This window comes from Aulonocara sp. 'chitande type north' Nkhata Bay, linkage group LG5, assembly GCF_057382095.1.
Source record: "Aulonocara sp. 'chitande type north' Nkhata Bay isolate Kocher_YH1m ecotype deep benthic linkage group LG5, A_spYH_male_GT1.1, whole genome shotgun sequence".
Lineage (NCBI taxonomy): Eukaryota > Metazoa > Chordata > Actinopteri > Cichliformes > Cichlidae > Aulonocara > Aulonocara sp. 'chitande type north' Nkhata Bay.
Window position 1 is genome coordinate 241,009 of NC_141348.1, and position 13,858 is coordinate 254,866.

Sequence of the window (13,858 nt, forward strand, 5' to 3'; positions counted from 1 at the left end):
ACCAGGGCCTGAGTGACCGGCTGGGGCCACTTACACCACATCAGGGCCTGTGGCTCTGGCTGAGGCCACTTACACCACACCAGGGCCTGTGGCTGCTGGCTGAGGCCACTTACACCACACCAGGGCCTGTGGCTGCTGGCTGAGGCCACCTACACCACACCAGGGCATTAGTTGCTATTGAGGCCAATTACACCACACCAGGGTCTGTGGCTCTTGCTCAGGCCACTTACACCACACCAGGGCCTGTGGCTCTTGCTCAGGCCACTTACACCACACCAGGGCCTGTGGCACTGGCTGAGGCCACTTACACCACACCAGGGCCTGTGGCTGCTGGCTGAGGCCACTTACACCACACCAGGGCCTGTGGCTGCTGGCTGAGGCCACTTATACCACACCAGGGCCTGTGGCTGCTGGCTGAGGCCACCTACACCACACCAGGGCCGGTGGCTGCTGGCTGAGGCGACTTACACCACACCAGGGCCCTTTTGCAGCTGGCTGAGGCCACTTACACCACACCAGTACCTGTGGCTTCTGGCTGAGGCGACTTACACCACACCAGGGCCTGTGGCTTCTGGCTGAGGCCAATTACACCACACCAGGGTCTGTGGCTCTTGCTCAGGCCACTTACACTACACCAGGGCCTGTGGCACTGGCTGAGGCCACTTACACCACACCAGGGCCTGTGGCTGCTGGCTGAGGCCAATTACACCACACCAGGGTCTGTGGCTCTTGCTCAGGCTACTTACACTACACCAGGGCCTGTGGCACTGGCTGAGGCCACTTACACCACACCAGGGCCTGTGGCTGCTGGCTGAGGCCACTTACACCACACCAGGGCCTGTGGCTGCTGGCTGAGGCCACTTACACCACACCAGGGCCTGTGGCTGCTGGCTGAGGCCACCTACACCACACCAGGGCCTGTGGCTGCTGGCTGAGGCCACTTACACCACACCAAGGCCTGTGGCTCTTGCTCAGGCCACTCACATCACACCAGGCCCTGCGCTTCTGGCCGAGGCCATCTTCACCAAACCAGGCCCTGTGCTGCTTGCTGTAGCCATGTACAACACACCAGGCCCTGTGCTGGTTCCTGAGGCCATCTTCAACAATCCAGGGCCTGTGCTGTTGGATAAATGCCAAACTGAGCCTTTGGGTTAGGGTATTATGCAAACATGCAGGTATGGTTATAGGATTATCTTCGTAACTTCAGGTACTTGCCACCTAATCACTTGAATCCATAAATTGAGACATTGTGCTGGGCCCAGCAGCTTACGGCCATACCACCCTGAGCACACCCGACCTCGTCTGATCTCGGAAGCTAAGCAGGGCTGGGCTTGGTTAGTACTTGGATGGGAGACTGCCTGGGAATACCTGGTGCTGTCAGTCTTTCATTTTCATGTCATTGAACCGCTTTTGATCCAGAGAAGGGGTGTATTAAAAGACCAAAAGCAGCTGCCCATTAATGAGGGCACATTAACGACACTCCTTTTGGCTCTTTTCCAATGTCTTGTGCTGCTAGCTGATGCCACCTACACCACACCAGGGCCTGAGTGACCGGCTGGGGCCACTTACACCACATCAGGGCCTGTGGCTCTGGCTGAGGCCATTTACACCACACCAGGGTCTGTGGCTCTTGCTCAGGCCACTTACACCACACCAGGGCCTGTGGCACTGGCTGAGGCCACTTAGACCACACCAGGGCCTGTGGCTGCAGGCTGAGGCCACCTACACCACACCAGGGCCTGTGGCTGCTGGCTGAGGCGACTTACACCACACCAGGGCCTGTTGCTGCTGGCTGAGGCCACTTACACCACACCAGGGACTGTGGCTTCTGGCTGAGGTGACTTACACCACACCAGGGCCTGTGGCTGCTGGCTGAGGCCACTTACACCACACCAGGGCCTGTGGCTCTTGCTCAGGCCACTTACACCACACCAGGGCCTGTGGCTCTTGCTCAGGCCACTCATATCACACCAGGCCCTGCTCTTCTGGCCGAGGCCATCTTCACCAAACCAGGCCCTGTGCTGCTAGCTGTGGCCATGTACAACACACCAGGCCCTGTGCTGGTTCCTGAGGCCATCTTCAACAATCCAGGGCCTGTGCTGTTGGATAAATGCTAAACTGAGCCTTTGGGTTAGGGTATTATGCAAACATGCAGGTATGGTTATAGGATTGTCTTCGTAACTTCAGGTACTTGCCACCTAATCACTTGAATCCATAAATTGAGACATTGTGCTGGTGCCAGCAGCTTACGGCCATACCACCCTGAGCACACCCGACCTCGTCTGATCTCGGAAGCTAAGCAGGGCTGGGCTTGGTTAGTACTTGGATGGGAGACTTCCTGGGAATACTTGGTGCTGTAAGCCTTTCATTTTCATGTCATTGAACCGCTTTTGATCCAGAGAAGGGGTGTATTAAAAGACCAAAAGCAGCTGCCCATTAATGAGGGCACATTAACGACATTGCTTTTGGCTCTTTTCCAATGTCTTGTGCTGCTAGCTGATGCCACCTACACCACACCAGGGCCTGAGTGACCGGCTGGGGCCACTTACACCACATCAGGGCCTGTGGCTGCTGGCTGAGGCCAGTTACACCACACCAGAGCCTGTGGCTGCTGGCTGAGGCCACTTACACCACACCAGGGCCTTAGTTGCTATTGAGGCCACTTACACCACACCAGGGCCTGTGGCTGCTGGCTGAGGCCAGTTACACCACACCAGGGCCTGTGGCTGCTGGCTGAGGCCACATACACCACACCAGGGCCTTAGTTGCTATTGAGGCCATTTACACCACACCAGGGTCTGTGGCTCTTGCTCAGGCCACTTACACCACACCAGGGCCTGTGGCTGCTGGCTGAGGCCACTTACACCACACCAGGGCCTGTGGCGGCTGGCTGAGGCCACCTACACCACACCAGGGCCTTAGTTGCTATTGAGGCCAATTACACCACACCATGGTCTGTGGCTCTTGCTCAGGCCACTTACACCACACCAGGGCCTGTGGCTGCTGGCTGAGGCCACTTACACCACACCAGGGCCTGTGGCGGCTGGCTGAGGCCACCTACACCACACCAGGGCCTGTGGCTCTGGCTGAGGCCAATTACACCACACCAGGGTCTGTGGCTCTGGCTGAGGCCACTTACACCACATCAGGGCCTTATTTGCTATTGAGGCCAGTTACACCACACCAGGGCCTGTGGCTCTGGCTGAGGCCACTTACACCACATCAGGGCCTGTGGCTCTGGCTGAGGCCAATTACACCACACCAGGGTCTGTGGCTCTTGCTGAGGCCACTTAGACCACACCAGGGCCTGTGGCTGCTGGCTGAGGCCACTTACACCATACCAGGGCCTGTGGCTGCTGGCTGAGGCCACCTACACCACACCAGGGCCTGTGGCTGCTTGCTGAGGCGACTTACACCACACCAGGGCCTGTTGCTGCTGGCTGAGGCCACTTACACCACACCAGTGCCTGTGGCTTCTGGCTGAGGCGACTTACACCACATCAGGGCCTGTGGCTCTGGCTGAGGCCACTTACACCACACCAGGGCCTGTGGCTGCTGGCTGAGGCCAGTTACACCACACCAGGGCCTGTGGCTGCTGGCTGAGGCCACATACACCACACCAGGGCCTTAGTTGCTATTGAGGCCAATTACACCACACCAGGGTCTGTGGCTCTTGCTCAGGCCACTCACATCACACCAGGCCCTGCGCTTCTGGCCACTTACACCACACCAGGGCCTGTGGCTGCTGGCTGAGGCCACTTACACCATACCAGGGCCTGTGGCTGCTGGCTGAGGCGACTTACACCACACCAGAGCCTGTGGCTGCTGGCTGAGGCCACCTACACCACACCAGGGCCTGTGACTGCTGGCTGAGGCCACTTACACCACACCAGGGCCTTAGTTGCTATTGAGGCCACTTACACCACACCAGGGCCTGTGGCTCTGGCTGAGGCCACTTACACCACATCAGGGCCTTATTTGCTATTGAGGCCAGTTACACCACACCAGGGCCTGTGGCTCTGGCTGAGGCCACTTACACCACACCAGGGCCTGTGGCTTCTGGCTGATTCCACTTACACCACACCAGGGCCTGTGGCTCTTGCTAAGGCCACTCATATCACACCAGGCCCTGTGCTTCTGGCCGAGGCCATCTTCACCAAACCAGGCCCTGTGCTGCTTGCTGTGGCCATGTACAACACACCAGGCCCTGTGCTGGTTCCTGAGGCCAACTTCAACAATCCAGGACCTGTGCTGTTGGATAAATGCTAAACTGAGCCTTTGGGTTAGGGTATTATGCAAACATGCAGGTAGGGTTATAGGATTGTCTTCGTGACTTCAGGTACTTGCCACCTAATCACTTGAATCCATAAATTGAGACATTGTGCTGGGGTCAGCAGCTTACGGCCATACCACCCTGAGCACGCCCGACCTCGTCTGATCTCGGAAGCTAAGCAGGGCTGGGCTTGGTTAGTACTTGGATGGGGGAATACCTGGTGCTGTAAGCCTTTCTTTTTCATGTCATTGAACAGCTTTTGATCCAGAGAAGGGGTGTATTAAAAGACCAGAAGCAGCTCCCCATTAATGAGGGCACATTAACGACATTGCTTTTGGCTGTTTTCCAATGTCTTGTGCTGCTAGCTGATGCAACCTACACCACACAAGGGCCTGAGGGACCGGCTGGGGCCACTTACACCACATCAGGGCCTGTGGCTGCTGGCTGAGGCCACTTACACCACACCAGGGCCTGTGGCTGCTGGCTGAGGCCACCTACACCACACCAGGGCCTTAGTTGCTATTGAGGCCAATTACACCACACCAGGGTCTGTGGCTCTTGCTCAGGCCACCTACACCACACCAGGGCCTGTGGCACTGGCTGAGGCCACTTACACCACACCAGGGCCTTAGTTGCTATTGAGGCCAATTACACCACACAAGGGCCTGTGGCTGCTGGCTGAGGCCACCTACACCACACCAGGGCCTGTGGCTGCTGGCTGAGGCCACTTACACCACACCAGGGCCCTTTTGCTGCTGGCTGAGGCCACTTACACCACACCAGTGCCTGTGGCTTCTGGCTGAGGCGACTTACACCACACCAGGGCCTGTGGCTGCTGGCCGAGGCCACTTACACCACACCAGGGCCTGTGGCTGCTGGCTGAGGCCACCTACACCACACCAGGGCATTAGTTGCTATTGAGGCCAATTACACCACACCAGGGTCTGTGGCTCTTGCTCAGGCCACTTACACCACACCAGGGCCTGTGGCTCTTGCTCAGGCCACTTACACCACACCAGGGCCTGTGGCTGCTGGCTGAGGCCACTTACACCACACCAGGGCCTGTGGCTGCTGGCTGAGGCCACCTACACCACACCAGGGCCTGTGGCTGCTGGCTGAGGCCACCTACACCACACCAGGGCCTGTGGCTGCTGGCTGAGGCCACTTACACCACACCAAGGCCTGTGGCTCTTGCTCAGGCCACTCACATCACACCAGGCCCTGCGCTTCTGGCCGAGGCCATCTTCACCAAACCAGGCCCTGTGCTCCTTGCTGTGGCCATGTACAACACACCAGGCCCTGTGCTGGTTCCTGAGGCCATCTTCAACAATCCAGGGCCTGTGCTGTTGGATAAATGCCAAACTGAGCCTTTGGGTTAGGGTATTATGCAAACATGCAGGTATGGTTATAGCATTGTCTTCGTAACTTCAGGTACTTGCCACCTAATCACTTGAATCCATAAATTGAGACATTGTGCTGGGGCCAGCAGCTTACGGCCATACCACCCTGAGCACGCCCGACCTCGTCTGATCTCGGAAGCTAAGCAGGGCTGGGCTTGGTTAGTACTTGGATGGGAGACTGCCTGGGAATACCTGGTGCTGTAAGCCTTTGATTTTCATGTCATTGAACCGCTTTTGATCCAGAGAAGGGGTGTATTAAAAGACCAAAAGCAGCTGCCCATTAATGAGGGCACATTAACGACACTGCTTTTGGCTCTTTTCCAATGTCTTGTGCTGCTAGCTGATGCAACCTACACCACACAAGGGCCTGAGTGACCGGCTGGGGCCACTTACACCACATCAGGGCCTGTGGCTCTGGCTGAGGCCACTTTCACCACACCAGGGCCTGTGGCTGCTGGCTGAGGCCACCTACACCACACCAGGGCATTAGTTGCTATTGAGGCCAATTACACCACACCAGGGTCTGTGGCTCTTGCTCAGGCCACTTACACCACACCAGGGCCTGTGGCTCTTGCTCAGGCCACTTACACCACACCAGGGCCTGTGGCTGCTGGCTTAGGCCACCTACACCACACCAGGGCATTAGTTGCTATTGAGGCCAATTACACCACACCAGGGTCTGTGGCTCTTGCTCAGGCCACTTACACCACACCAGGGCCTGTGGCTCTTGCTCAGGCCACTTACACCACACCAGGGCCTGTGGCACTGGCTGAGGCCACTTACACCACACCAGGGCCTGTGGCTGCTGGCTGAGGCCACTTACACCACACCAGGGCCTGTGGCTGCTGGCTGAGGCCACTTACACCACACCAGGGCCTGTGGCTGGTGGCTGAGGCCACCTACACCACACCAGGGCCTGTGGCTGCTGGCTGAGGCGACTTACACCACACCAGGGCCCTTTTGCTGCTGGCTGAGGCCACTTACACCACACCAGTGCCTGTGGCTTCTGTCTGAGGCGACTTACACCACACCAGGGCCTGTGGCTGCTGGCTGAGGCCAATTACACCACACCAGGGTCTGTGGCTCTTGCTCAGACCACTTACACCACACCAGGGCCTGTGGCACTGGCTGAGGCCACTTACACCACACCAGGGCCTGTGGCTGCTGGCTGAGGCCACTTACACCACACCAGGGCCTGTGGCTGCTGGCTGAGGCCACCTACACCACACCAGGGCCTGTGGCTGCTGGCTGAGGCCACTTACACCACACCAGGGCCCTTTTGCTGCTGGCTGAGGCCACCTACACCACACCAGGGCCTGTGGCTTCTGGCTGAGGCGACTTACACCACACCAGGGCCTGTGGCTGCTGGCTGAGGCCACTTACACCACACCAAGGCCTGTGGCTCTTGCTCAGGCCACTCACATCACACCAGGGCCTGTGCTGCTAGCTGAGGCCACTTACACCAAACCAGGGCCTGTGGCTGCTTGCTGAGGCCATCTTCACCAAACCAGGCCCTGTGCTGCTTGCTGTGGCCATGTAAAACACACCAGGTCCTGTGCTGGTTCTTGAGGCCATCTTCAACAATCCAGGGCCTGTGCTGTTGGATAAATGCCAAACTGAGCCTTTTGGTTAGGGTATTATGCAAACATGCAGGTATGGTTATAGGATTGTCTTCGTAACTTCAGGTACTTGCCACCTAATCACTTGAATCCATAAATTGAGACATTGTGCTGGGGCCAGCAGCTTACGGCCATACCACCCTGAGCACGCCCGACCTCGTCTGATCTCGGAAGCTAAGCAGGGCTGGGCTTGGTTAGTACTTGGATGGGAGACTGCCTGGGAATAACTGGTGCTGTAAGCCTTTCATTTTCATGTCATTGAACCGCTTTTGATCCAGAGAAGGCGTGTATTAAAAGACCAGAAGCAGCTCCCCATTAATGAGGGCACATTAACGACATTGCTTTTGGCTGTTTTCCAATGTCTTGTGCTGCTAGCTGATGCCACCTACACCACACCAGGGCCTGAGTGACCGGCTGGGGCCACTTACACCACATCAGGGCCTGTTGCTCTGGCTGAGGCCACTTACACCACACCACGGCCTGTGGCTGCTGGCTGAGGCCACTTACACCACACCAGGGCCTGTGGCTGCTGGCTGAGGCCACCTACACCACACCAGGGCCTTAGTTGCTATTGAGGCCAATTACACCACACCAGGGTATGTGGCTCTTGCTCAGGCCACTTACACCACACCAGGGCCTTAGTTGCTATTGAGGCCAATTACACCACACCAGGGCCTGTGGCACTGGCTGAGGCCACATACACCACACCAGGGCCTGTGGCTGCTGGCTGAGGCCACCTACACCACACCAGGGCCTTAGTTGCTATTGAGGCCAATTACACCACACCATGGTCTGTGGCTCTTGCTCAGGCCACTTACACCACACCAGGGCCTGTGGCTGCTGGCTGAGGCCACTTACACCACACCAGGGCCTGTGGCGGCTGGCTGAGGCCACCTACACCACACCAGGGCCTTAGTTGCTATTGAGGCCAATTACACCACACCATGGTCTGTGGCTCTTGCTCAGGCCACTTACACCACACCAGGGCCTGTGGCTGCTGGCTGAGGCCACTTACACCACACCAGGGCCTGTGGCGGCTGGCTGAGGCCACCTACACCACACCAGGGCCTGTGGCTCTGGCTGAGGCCAATTACACCACACCAGGGTCTGTGGCTCTGGCTGAGGCCACTTACACCACATCAGGGCCTTATTTGCTATTGAGGCCAGTTACACCACACCAGGGCCTGTGGCTCTGGCTGAGGCCACTTACACCACATCAGGGCCTGTGGCTCTGGCTGAGGCCAATTACACCACACCAGGGTCTGTGGCTCTTGCTGAGGCCACTTAGACCACACCAGGGCCTGTGGCTGCTGGCTGAGGCCACTTACACCATACCAGGGCCTGTGGCTGCTGGCTGAGGCCACCTACACCACACCAGGGCCTGTGGCTGCTTGCTGAGGCGACTTACACCACACCAGGGCCTGTTGCTGCTGGCTGAGGCCACTTACACCACACCAGTGCCTGTGGCTTCTGGCTGAGGCGACTTACACCACATCAGGGCCTGTGGCTCTGGCTGAGGCCACTTACACCACACCAGGGCCTGTGGCTGCTGGCTGAGGCCAGTTACACCACACCAGGGCCTGTGGCTGCTGGCTGAGGCCACATACACCACACCAGGGCCTTAGTTGCTATTGAGGCCAATTACACCACACCAGGGTCTGTGGCTCTTGCTCAGGCCACTCACATCACACCAGGCCCTGCGCTTCTGGCCACTTACACCACACCAGGGCCTGTGGCTGCTGGCTGAGGCCACTTACACCATACCAGGGCCTGTGGCTGCTGGCTGAGGCGACTTACACCACACCAGAGCCTGTGGCTGCTGGCTGAGGCCACCTACACCACACCAGGGCCTGTGACTGCTGGCTGAGGCCACTTACACCACACCAGGGCCTTAGTTGCTATTGAGGCCACTTACACCACACCAGGGCCTGTGGCTCTGGCTGAGGCCACTTACACCACATCAGGGCCTTATTTGCTATTGAGGCCAGTTACACCACACCAGGGCCTGTGGCTCTGGCTGAGGCCACTTACACCACACCAGGGCCTGTGGCTTCTGGCTGATTCCACTTACACCACACCAGGGCCTGTGGCTCTTGCTAAGGCCACTCATATCACACCAGGCCCTGTGCTTCTGGCCGAGGCCATCTTCACCAAACCAGGCCCTGTGCTGCTTGCTGTGGCCATGTACAACACACCAGGCCCTGTGCTGGTTCCTGAGGCCAACTTCAACAATCCAGGACCTGTGCTGTTGGATAAATGCTAAACTGAGCCTTTGGGTTAGGGTATTATGCAAACATGCAGGTAGGGTTATAGGATTGTCTTCGTGACTTCAGGTACTTGCCACCTAATCACTTGAATCCATAAATTGAGACATTGTGCTGGGGTCAGCAGCTTACGGCCATACCACCCTGAGCACGCCCGACCTCGTCTGATCTCGGAAGCTAAGCAGGGCTGGGCTTGGTTAGTACTTGGATGGGGGAATACCTGGTGCTGTAAGCCTTTCTTTTTCATGTCATTGAACAGCTTTTGATCCAGAGAAGGGGTGTATTAAAAGACCAGAAGCAGCTCCCCATTAATGAGGGCACATTAACGACATTGCTTTTGGCTGTTTTCCAATGTCTTGTGCTGCTAGCTGATGCAACCTACACCACACAAGGGCCTGAGGGACCGGCTGGGGCCACTTACACCACATCAGGGCCTGTGGCTGCTGGCTGAGGCCACTTACACCACACCAGGGCCTGTGGCTGCTGGCTGAGGCCACCTACACCACACCAGGGCCTTAGTTGCTATTGAGGCCAATTACACCACACCAGGGTCTGTGGCTCTTGCTCAGGCCACCTACACCACACCAGGGCCTGTGGCACTGGCTGAGGCCACTTACACCACACCAGGGCCTTAGTTGCTATTGAGGCCAATTACACCACACAAGGGCCTGTGGCTGCTGGCTGAGGCCACCTACACCACACCAGGGCCTGTGGCTGCTGGCTGAGGCCACTTACACCACACCAGGGCCCTTTTGCTGCTGGCTGAGGCCACTTACACCACACCAGTGCCTGTGGCTTCTGGCTGAGGCGACTTACACCACACCAGGGCCTGTGGCTGCTGGCCGAGGCCACTTACACCACACCAGGGCCTGTGGCTGCTGGCTGAGGCCACCTACACCACACCAGGGCATTAGTTGCTATTGAGGCCAATTACACCACACCAGGGTCTGTGGCTCTTGCTCAGGCCACTTACACCACACCAGGGCCTGTGGCTCTTGCTCAGGCCACTTACACCACACCAGGGCCTGTGGCTGCTGGCTGAGGCCACTTACACCACACCAGGGCCTGTGGCTGCTGGCTGAGGCCACCTACACCACACCAGGGCCTGTGGCTGCTGGCTGAGGCCACCTACACCACACCAGGGCCTGTGGCTGCTGGCTGAGGCCACTTACACCACACCAAGGCCTGTGGCTCTTGCTCAGGCCACTCACATCACACCAGGCCCTGCGCTTCTGGCCGAGGCCATCTTCACCAAACCAGGCCCTGTGCTCCTTGCTGTGGCCATGTACAACACACCAGGCCCTGTGCTGGTTCCTGAGGCCATCTTCAACAATCCAGGGCCTGTGCTGTTGGATAAATGCCAAACTGAGCCTTTGGGTTAGGGTATTATGCAAACATGCAGGTATGGTTATAGCATTGTCTTCGTAACTTCAGGTACTTGCCACCTAATCACTTGAATCCATAAATTGAGACATTGTGCTGGGGCCAGCAGCTTACGGCCATACCACCCTGAGCACGCCCGACCTCGTCTGATCTCGGAAGCTAAGCAGGGCTGGGCTTGGTTAGTACTTGGATGGGAGACTGCCTGGGAATACCTGGTGCTGTAAGCCTTTGATTTTCATGTCATTGAACCGCTTTTGATCCAGAGAAGGGGTGTATTAAAAGACCAAAAGCAGCTGCCCATTAATGAGGGCACATTAACGACACTGCTTTTGGCTCTTTTCCAATGTCTTGTGCTGCTAGCTGATGCAACCTACACCACACAAGGGCCTGAGTGACCGGCTGGGGCCACTTACACCACATCAGGGCCTGTGGCTCTGGCTGAGGCCACTTTCACCACACCAGGGCCTGTGGCTGCTGGCTGAGGCCACCTACACCACACCAGGGCATTAGTTGCTATTGAGGCCAATTACACCACACCAGGGTCTGTGGCTCTTGCTCAGGCCACTTACACCACACCAGGGCCTGTGGCTCTTGCTCAGGCCACTTACACCACACCAGGGCCTGTGGCTGCTGGCTTAGGCCACCTACACCACACCAGGGCATTAGTTGCTATTGAGGCCAATTACACCACACCAGGGTCTGTGGCTCTTGCTCAGGCCACTTACACCACACCAGGGCCTGTGGCTCTTGCTCAGGCCACTTACACCACACCAGGGCCTGTGGCACTGGCTGAGGCCACTTACACCACACCAGGGCCTGTGGCTGCTGGCTGAGGCCACTTACACCACACCAGGGCCTGTGGCTGCTGGCTGAGGCCACTTACACCACACCAGGGCCTGTGGCTGGTGGCTGAGGCCACCTACACCACACCAGGGCCTGTGGCTGCTGGCTGAGGCGACTTACACCACACCAGGGCCCTTTTGCTGCTGGCTGAGGCCACTTACACCACACCAGTGCCTGTGGCTTCTGTCTGAGGCGACTTACACCACACCAGGGCCTGTGGCTGCTGGCTGAGGCCAATTACACCACACCAGGGTCTGTGGCTCTTGCTCAGACCACTTACACCACACCAGGGCCTGTGGCACTGGCTGAGGCCACTTACACCACACCAGGGCCTGTGGCTGCTGGCTGAGGCCACTTACACCACACCAGGGCCTGTGGCTGCTGGCTGAGGCCACCTACACCACACCAGGGCCTGTGGCTGCTGGCTGAGGCCACTTACACCACACCAGGGCCCTTTTGCTGCTGGCTGAGGCCACCTACACCACACCAGGGCCTGTGGCTTCTGGCTGAGGCGACTTACACCACACCAGGGCCTGTGGCTGCTGGCTGAGGCCACTTACACCACACCAAGGCCTGTGGCTCTTGCTCAGGCCACTCACATCACACCAGGGCCTGTGCTGCTAGCTGAGGCCACTTACACCAAACCAGGGCCTGTGGCTGCTTGCTGAGGCCATCTTCACCAAACCAGGCCCTGTGCTGCTTGCTGTGGCCATGTAAAACACACCAGGTCCTGTGCTGGTTCTTGAGGCCATCTTCAACAATCCAGGGCCTGTGCTGTTGGATAAATGCCAAACTGAGCCTTTTGGTTAGGGTATTATGCAAACATGCAGGTATGGTTATAGGATTGTCTTCGTAACTTCAGGTACTTGCCACCTAATCACTTGAATCCATAAATTGAGACATTGTGCTGGGGCCAGCAGCTTACGGCCATACCACCCTGAGCACGCCCGACCTCGTCTGATCTCGGAAGCTAAGCAGGGCTGGGCTTGGTTAGTACTTGGATGGGAGACTGCCTGGGAATAACTGGTGCTGTAAGCCTTTCATTTTCATGTCATTGAACCGCTTTTGATCCAGAGAAGGCGTGTATTAAAAGACCAGAAGCAGCTCCCCATTAATGAGGGCACATTAACGACATTGCTTTTGGCTGTTTTCCAATGTCTTGTGCTGCTAGCTGATGCCACCTACACCACACCAGGGCCTGAGTGACCGGCTGGGGCCACTTACACCACATCAGGGCCTGTTGCTCTGGCTGAGGCCACTTACACCACACCACGGCCTGTGGCTGCTGGCTGAGGCCACTTACACCACACCAGGGCCTGTGGCTGCTGGCTGAGGCCACCTACACCACACCAGGGCCTTAGTTGCTATTGAGGCCAATTACACCACACCAGGGTATGTGGCTCTTGCTCAGGCCACTTACACCACACCAGGGCCTTAGTTGCTATTGAGGCCAATTACACCACACCAGGGCCTGTGGCACTGGCTGAGGCCACATACACCACACCAGGGCCTGTGGCTGCTGGCTGAGGCCACTTACACCACACCAGGGACTGTGGCTTCTGGCTGAGGTGACTTACACCACACCAGAGCCTGTGGCTGCTGGCTGAGGCCACCTACACCACACCAGGGCCTGTGACTGCTGGCTGAGGCCACTTACACCACACCAGGGCCTTAGTTGCTATTGAGGCCACTTACACCACACCAGGGCCTGTGGCTCTGGCTGAGGCCACTTACACCACACCAGGGCCTTATTTGCTATTGAGGCCAGTTACACCACACCAGGGCCTGTGGCTCTGGCTGAGGCCACTTACACCACACCAGGGCCTGTGGCTGCTGGCTGATTCCACTTACACCACACCAGGGCCTGTGGCTCTTGCGCAGGCCACTCACATCACACCAGGCCCTGCGCTTCTGGCCGAGGCCATCTTCACCAAACCAGGCCCTGTGCTGCTTGCTGTGGCCATGTACAACACACCAGGCCCTGTGCTGGTTCCTGAGGCCATCTTCAACAATCCAGGGCCTGTGCTGTTGGATAAATGCCAAACTGAGCCTTTGGGTTAGGGTATTATGCAAACA

General features: G+C 57.8%; 6 non-coding genes and 2 pseudogenes across 6 annotated transcripts; all 8 read left to right on the forward strand.

Annotated features, from left to right (window-relative positions):
- Positions 1 to 1,264: 1,264 nt before the first annotated feature.
- LOC147328879 (5S ribosomal RNA) lies at positions 1,265 to 1,383 on the forward strand. The gene has a single exon (XR_015129710.1). It is a non-coding gene; the product is annotated as a 5S ribosomal RNA (ribosomal RNA).
- An 861-nt stretch (positions 1,384 to 2,244) lies between these two features.
- On the forward strand, positions 2,245 to 2,363 carry LOC147328880 (5S ribosomal RNA). The gene has a single exon (XR_015129571.1). It is a non-coding gene; the product is annotated as a 5S ribosomal RNA (ribosomal RNA).
- A 2,033-nt stretch (positions 2,364 to 4,396) lies between these two features.
- LOC147328881 (5S ribosomal RNA) lies at positions 4,397 to 4,505 on the forward strand (annotated as a pseudogene).
- Positions 4,506 to 5,761: 1,256 nt separating this feature from the next.
- Positions 5,762 to 5,880, forward strand: LOC147328882 (5S ribosomal RNA). Its single transcript, XR_015129294.1, has one exon. It is a non-coding gene; the product is annotated as a 5S ribosomal RNA (ribosomal RNA).
- Positions 5,881 to 7,415: 1,535 nt separating this feature from the next.
- Positions 7,416 to 7,534, forward strand: LOC147328883 (5S ribosomal RNA). Its single transcript, XR_015129701.1, has one exon. It is a non-coding gene; the product is annotated as a 5S ribosomal RNA (ribosomal RNA).
- A 2,148-nt stretch (positions 7,535 to 9,682) lies between these two features.
- On the forward strand, positions 9,683 to 9,791 carry LOC147328884 (5S ribosomal RNA; annotated as a pseudogene).
- A 1,256-nt stretch (positions 9,792 to 11,047) lies between these two features.
- Positions 11,048 to 11,166, forward strand: LOC147328885 (5S ribosomal RNA). Its single transcript, XR_015129295.1, has one exon. It is a non-coding gene; the product is annotated as a 5S ribosomal RNA (ribosomal RNA).
- A 1,535-nt stretch (positions 11,167 to 12,701) lies between these two features.
- Positions 12,702 to 12,820, forward strand: LOC147328886 (5S ribosomal RNA). The gene has a single exon (XR_015129702.1). It is a non-coding gene; the product is annotated as a 5S ribosomal RNA (ribosomal RNA).
- The last annotated feature ends 1,038 nt before the right edge of the window (positions 12,821 to 13,858 follow it).